This window comes from Leptosomus discolor, chromosome 3 (genome assembly GCF_034619465.1).
Source record: "Leptosomus discolor isolate bLepDis1 chromosome 3, bLepDis1.hap2, whole genome shotgun sequence".
In the NCBI taxonomy this organism is placed as follows: domain Eukaryota; kingdom Metazoa; phylum Chordata; class Aves; order Leptosomiformes; family Leptosomidae; genus Leptosomus; species Leptosomus discolor.
Window position 1 is genome coordinate 58,120,386 of NC_141393.1, and position 7,765 is coordinate 58,128,150.

The window sequence follows — 7,765 nt, forward strand, 5'->3', positions numbered from 1 at the left end:
TTGGCAATAATTAATTTTTTATTCATAAGTGCAATTATGGAATACACAATACAACAGCTATCCTTTTAGGGCACAGCTTTTCCTTTCAGAGTCCGAATTCCTAGTATGGACTGAGGTTTTTCTTTGTATAGATCAACTGAACGAATTGAGTTTATGTTACTAGTGAATTTTGCCCTGCCTTTTTGGAGACCAACCGATCTCGCATTTTCACCACCCTCCTGTCTCAGCTGGACCAGACTTCTGGTGAACAAGGAATGAAGCACTGATATAACCTATATGAAGACAAAACATTTGCACTAACACTTGTTCTTGCCCAGATTTAAACATTAACTGGGTTATTTTTTGTGGCATTTAGGGACATGGTTTAGTGGTGGACTTGGCAGTGCTACGTTAATGGTTGGACTTGATGATCTTAAAGGTCTTTTCCAACTTAAATGATTCTATGATTTTATATTTCAGAACTCAACAAGATTAAAACAAGATTTGTGTTTTATTCATTCAATCTTGTCATTTTAAGAGAGTAAGTTCTTTAAGTCTAGTCCTGGAACTGGAAAAGGGTCAGGAACTGGATGCTGCCCCTTGCACCTTTATATCTGCAGGACACAGCTACCTGCTCATTGCATGGCAATAACTTAAAATTGAAAGCAGCTCTTCCTCATTCAGCATGACCCATCATCATGGTCCAGGTCAAAGTGTATTGCTTCGGTCAAAAACCAAAACAAAACAGAAGTAAAATAGTTCCTGTTTTTCTTATTGTCCATAGAAGGAGTCCAAAGGGGACAGTAAGGTCTGGCTTGGGGAAAGAGGAATCTTTCCAGAGCTCGTATTTCCACCTGATACACATGGTGGGTTTGGGGAGAGAGAAGGGAAGGGAAGCATCCCTGGTTTGTGCTCTGAGGCTCGTGGAAGTAGTCTATCCCACACATTATTTAATGTAAAATAACTGTTTGTTGGAGTGGGGAGTGGATCTGTAGCCTGCTCTTACGCTCCCGCTTACCTCGCCCCACTCCCCTTGGCCCAGCACAATTTTAATTAGTCCCTACAACGTGTTTCATTAGTCCAGTGTTACTGCTGGGGCTCAGCAACAGCTCAGCAAGCAGCTCTGCCAACTTGCCAGCATGGACCCCTTGCTCTCAGGGCTGCTCCTTGGCTGGGCAGGATGCAGCCCTGGTGCTCCAGGCTGCTCTGCTTGCAAGTGTAGAGAATCTCTGTTATTCTTCCTGATGTGCTGCAAACATGAATGACATTGCAGAGCAGTTTGATGTCTAAAGTGTGCATGGTTGGATGCTCATTTTGAGGCACAGCCCAGCACCAAACCACTGCTGCCCCCTCAGACCTACAGCAGGGTTTTACATAGGAACCCACTTTGCTTTTCCATCACGGGAAGGATTTGGCAGCAGCTCTTCTGGAGAGGGGACATGCAGCAGGGAAGGACCAGGCCCTGCCTATTGTATTTCGTGGAGCTGTTAATGACCATGTCTATAGCAATCCTAAAATAAGAAAGTGAGCTCTGTTCAGTCCGCTGATTGTTATCCGTATGCTATCTGAGATTGTTCCCCACCAAACGGGGAAATCAGAGCAAAGTTACGTGCTGCACATCAGGTGGCCTAAAATGGAGACATGAGGCCGGAATACCAGTAAACTTCTGGGAAGTCCAAAGCTGAACCACCACTACCCTGTTCAAGACTATTTTTAGCACCATCAGCTGCTGCTGGAGAAAATACCATGAGAAGGGCTGCAAACTGCAGGGAGGAAGCTGGGGCCATTGCCAAGCCCACCCCAAGGCAGGAGGAGGTTAATGGCAGGAGAGCTGCCACATCCCCTGTCTGCTTTCACATACTGGCAACCTGCACCAGATTGTTCAACCTGTGCAACCATCGCTGCCCCGTTAAGAAATGTTTGCTAAGGCTGGACTTAGACCTGCCATTGCGGAGAGAGGCAAATAAAAGTGAAATCCAAAGAGGCCCCAATTCTGCCCTCTCCAGTGCCACTGAGAAGAATCAAGCCTCATAAATCTTCAGGTCATTCAAAAAAATTAGCTGATAAATGTCATTCTGATACAGTGTTTACTGCTCTTCAGGAAATTTGGTATACAGATGGATGCAGGCCAGGAGGGTCATCCCTTAAGCATGTGCTGCTGTGACCCATGGGGTAGGAAGCCCTGTGGTCATGGACCTGTTCCTGGCATCCCAAATCACTCAGGGTCAGATGCCTTTGATTTGCCAGCAACGATCAAGTCCAGTCTGTTTTGAAACCAGCATCTGTACTACTGCCTAGTTTCACAATCCTGGTGTTTCTCCATAATTTAATTTAGTTCCCCTAAATCTTGCTGGCTCCTGACATGATTAGAAGATTCCACTTTGCATTATTACAAAGATAAAATTAAAAAAAGGATAAATTTCAAGTGACATGATTACAACAAAAAGCTTGAAAAAGTGACCTCCAAATCTCATCTGAAAGATGAAAATGCACAAGCTGTAGAAAAGGACGCTTTTCGATTTACTCTGAAGATTTTCTGAAGGCCAAATCCCACGATTCGAAGTAGCCTGATTTACGATTCGGGGGCACTGGGGACTAGTAATACCTTGCGTATAGTCCTAGTTGTGCCTCTTGTCTTCCGTCTGACATCCCTGTCCTCAAAAAAGAGAATAACAGCACCATCTACTGCCCTTCTTTAGCATTTGCTTGGAAAACCCAAACCCTTCAGCTCCATCAAAGCAGCTCCAGCAGGTTGTGGCTATAGTTTCCCATTGCCTGGTGATACGGCCCAGTATTGATGGAGAAATTGGAGCAAACTTGGACCGCAAAAATCAAAAGCAGCGTTTTAAATACAAAAGACACACGTTAATTATTAGAAATTCCAGCCCTGAATAATACACCTTCTCCCCAACTGGTGTCATTAAAAAGGATTTCAATAGACCAGTATTTTCATACAGTTCTCAGAAATCTTTTCATGTCTTTATTAGCAGAGCCTTAAAGGGCTGTCTGTATAATTCACAATTTCTACCAGGCAGGCATTTTCACCGTCAATAACAGTTAATGAAAGAGGTGGTACATCATTGCTCGTTTCAAACCTGGTAAAACCTGGGTCTGTGTTCTGTGCTGGCGAGCTCCCAGAAATTTGTTTGAAAGTCAAGAATGTGCCATGCTTTAATTACGCTTCTAGGTCAGAATCTAAATGAAAGCCCCGTTATAAACAGCAGTCTCAGAGGAAAGGTCCACACTCGAGTTTTTAGCCCCAAACTGATTACCGGTTAACTCGGGGTAGTTAACACATTTGTAATGTCTAGTCTGGACACTTCCCAGATGTTTGTTGCAGGATACAAACATTTGTGGTTTATAATGTAAACAGGTACACCTACATTTTTTCAGCCTGGATTGATTTCTGATTGCAAACTGTCTCAATAACCTGGTTGAAAATTCTCAGCATCCAAATGAAAAGTGAAAGAAAAAAAAATAAAATATCTTTTTCCACGTCTAGATCAAACCATTTTATGGGCCATCCGTTAGCTTTTGGCATCACCTCCAAAGTGTCAAGCCCCTGACAATGAACACGGGCGCTGATGGCGTGGGTGCATGGCTGGCCACTGGCACTGTGGGGCAGCAAGGAAGGTGATGCTGAGCTGAGGAGCAACCTTGAAGGAGGTATGCACAGGCTTGTGTCTTCTGAACACGAGCCAAGATGCTGCTCTGATAGGTTGGTACTGGTGGGACCTGGGCATGTAACTGGTGAAGCAGGGAGAGGCTTTTGAAAGATATCTTAAGCAAAATATACATGGAACAATGGTGGGGCTCATCAAGAGATGAAGCACTGCAAGAAAAAAGTGAAGCACATGGCCCCACGTGTGGGAGTCCCTCTATCAACCCTGTCTTGCACAACTATACAACATGAGAATGGAGATGCGCCAGGGAATAGCTCCAACGCCCCTCTCTCTGTTGCCTCACTTGAGATGCGAGGGTCAGGCTGTGTATTTGTATACAATGCACAAGTGCCTGGGCTTATCTGCTCTCAAGTCTCTATCTCAATAATTCATTGTCAGAGATCCTGAAGTATTTAAATGTGTTTGCAAGGGCCAAGCTGGACCCTCCCCAAATATTTGCTTCAGCACACAAATTGGGTTTGCTGCAACCCTGGCCATCCATGCCTTGAAATGTCCAGGGGGGCATAAAGGGCCTGCACAGCCCGGTTCTGCCATGAAGCTTTCCTCCACCTGCACTGAAATTGCAAAGGAAACCCTTGAAACAAAACGGGGAGAAGAGAGGTTTTTCAGGGGTAACGCTGCAGTGCAGTGGCCCGAGTGAGGTGTGCCACAGGCTGACAAAATGTAGATGGTTACAGTGCAGCAGCCCCTCAAGTGGCCCAGGAGCAGGAGGGGGCTGCAGGACCTTAACGTCCCTGTGGGCTGTGGGTGCTGTACCAAGCCTTCAAGGGGCACAGCACACACACGAAATCTCACCAATAGCCTTCAAAGCCTGCTCTTTGCTCCCATTTATCTTATCTATCACTCCCCCAAAGTACGGATTTACATAATACATACCTAATATATTAATGTTCCTTTTCATTGGGAGGATCTTGACACTGTTTTCTTTGAAAGCCTTGCCAAAAATGATCAAGCTCCTTACAACAGAGATGGTTTTATAGCTCTGAAAAGGATTTTCTCCCCCGTTTGCCTTCTGAATACTTTCACATAGGCTGTTTGATACTGTGATAAGAGCCAGACCCAAAAATTCAGGAGTGGTGGGATCCAAGGTTTGGGATAGTAGCACATTACAAAACTACAGCGCTCAAATTACTGGCTTGGTATGAACCATTTGGTTCACACCCTCTGTCAAGCTACAATATTCTCCCAAATTATTTTGCAGTATAGCCTTTTAATAGCCAGAAGGGGTCAAGCCACACATTTGTCACATGCTAACTTCCAGTTAAATGCCTTTTTTTTTCTTCCCCTTAAGCGCACCACCCTCCCTTCCCACTTCACTTTTCTGTGCCAGTTTAATTTTGCTTGGGACATTGGATTTCAAAAGGCTGAAGAAATGTCTACAAAGAAGAAAAGCCACTAAAAGAAATGATGTTCAAGTTACGATACTGACCTTAACACAGCTCAAATGACTTTACAAATGCATGCTGCTGCCTGCAGACCACAGCATCAAACCACTGGAAGGATGCTATTCCATTTTCTCTGTACACAGATTCACTGCAATATATATCTAGCTATCTTTTGCTTTATTTTGAAAGGGCTAAAGAAATATTTGCTTTTATATGAATGATTTGGCATAAATTCTTCTTCTAGCCAAAGGCAGACAAAGAAAAATGAGAAGTAGATCACCCATTTTATTTTAAATAGTGATAATGATCAGGTCTTGGAACAAACTGTTGGGTTGGTGGTTGGTATTTCCACCTTCATATCAGGCCTTTATAGAAGACATGGTATAGCTGAACACAAAGTATTGGGCACAATACAGGAGAAGATGAAGTTAAGTGGCTTGAGCTATCCAGAGACTCAGACTATGGCATTAATGGTATCTCCTGATGTTCAAAATCTGCAAATTTGCTCTGAACCAGCGATTATGAAATAGCAAAGAGCAAATCCCTTTAAAATTACCAGTAAATGTCAGGAAACACACTTTAAATGCACAAAGACACGGGTTCAATGACAGTTGTTGCACAACAGATTGCACAAATAGCTCCTGTGCTCCATCATGGGGCTCTTTATCTTCTTTATCCAGTACTGCCAACACCAAACACTAAATGTCAAAATCCTTCAGTTTCCAAACCCTGAGACCGTTTTGAAATACTGGGATTCAAAAATAAAAGAAAAAAATATCCCCCAAAGTGATGCATTTTGAGTTCTCATTTTATCTGTCCTTGGCTGCCTGCCTTTCTCCAGCCACACACCCACATTTACAGCCCCCTTGCTTTTAGCAAAGCCTCATACCACCAGCTGCTTGGAAAGTGGAGCAAAATACCAACTGTGAGGTGACTTTTGGAGTAACAAACCCAATGCCAAAAGCGCAAATCGCACAAGTCTGACAAGGCACCATTTCAATTTGGTTTTGTTTTCATCTTTTCGGAGAGTGCCAGCCTGGGTGGCTCTGTGACCACATCTGCTTGTGTCCACATGGGCATGAGCACCTGATAAGCAGCCCAAAAAATACTGGTAGGTCATGATGTTCATTCATTAATGAACCCAGCCCTTCTCTTTCCTACTGGACTGTGATAGAAAACTCTTGATAATGGTCATCAAAGAGAAAACATGATCTGTTCCTATTTCTTGACCTGTTCTTGGTCATGTTTTCCATGCTCAGAGAGCACCTTGCTGTCAGAAGGTGAGAAGCTGTTGCTGTCTCTATTACACACCATACCTGAAGGGAGAGATAGAATAGACCAAAACAGAAAAAGAAAAGTGCAAATGAGGGCAGTACTTAAACCCACACAAAAAATAATTCCATAAAAGGGGAATCTTGCTTCCTAAAATAGCTTGACACCAGGCTGTAAGAAGAGACCCTTTTGCTGATGCTAGCTGAAGGGAGTGAGCACAACTTGACCGCCTGCCCTTACAAGAACTCAGCCCGGACAACACAGAGTCTCTCTGCTGCAACTGTCTGCTTAATACCATTGATTTTAAAAGAAAGCAATAAACAGCACCTTGCTTCAAAAGTTTTGCAGTCCAGAGAAATTAAACCTGGCCAATCCAAAAGGCTATTATTACTGTGCCTTCTTGTGCAGATATGATCTCAAGAAAAACACACATCTAGGTCTAATAATAACAAATAATAAAGCTATTCATACAGCTCACTGCTCACAGGATGGCAATTTCTCCATAATTGCAGGCAGAAGAAACAGGCACACAAACAGCAGTCTGTAGTAACTCTGGGCTACCCAGGGCTTGAGTTGAAGCTATTTCTTGTAGGTACATATACTTTTGGGAAGAAAACTATTTCAAACTCCAACCGAACCTCAATAAAGCTCTCCTGCATCCCTGTTTGGAGCTGTATTCACACCAGGAAAAACACAAGAAAAAAAATAACAGTGTGAGCACAAAGGTGTTTCAGAGGGAAAATGGTTTCTGGGTGGTGATGAGACCCAGACCCTTTTGGTGCCAGACCTCCAGGCAGTGAAGCAACCATTGAACCCCAATGGCTCCTTCCCCGCCTGTCACACGAATCGCAAGACAAATTTACGCCCAGGAGTGAATGCCTGTGATTAAGCAAGTGAGGAAATCAAGCGCCTGCCCCCATCATTTCTCCCTTGCAGGGCTGCGGGGGTGGCAAGGCGGAGTGCTGCAGACGGCAGATACTTGCTTTCTGATAAGGTCAGGGCAGCTCCTACCTGCTGCAGTCTGCCTGGCTGCTGCCTGCACAGGCAGGCCAGCGGGGCTCTGCAGTGCCAGATGCTGCAGCCCTGAGAGAGACCCCTTCGCTCATCTAGAGAGAGCATGAAAAGAGTCAGGACAGACGGCCAAAAAGTCACCTCCAGTATGCACTGGGACCTGTAACTTGACATCCTCCTAACCAGGGAACAGGGCACATGCAAATGATGCCGGTTAATTGCCCAGCGCTCATTAAGTTGTTAATTCAAGGTCACCTGCAGTGTGCAAACAAGGCAGGAGGGAGCTTCGTGTCCCTCCCTTGGTTCCTGCACCTCCAGGCAGCCACCCACAGCTGCTTACTCATTTTGGCACCCCATCTGGCTCCTCACACCTTTGCTTGCACCTTTGTGCCGTACACATCAGCACCTTTCAGCCCCAACTTGGGTGCTGGCTCC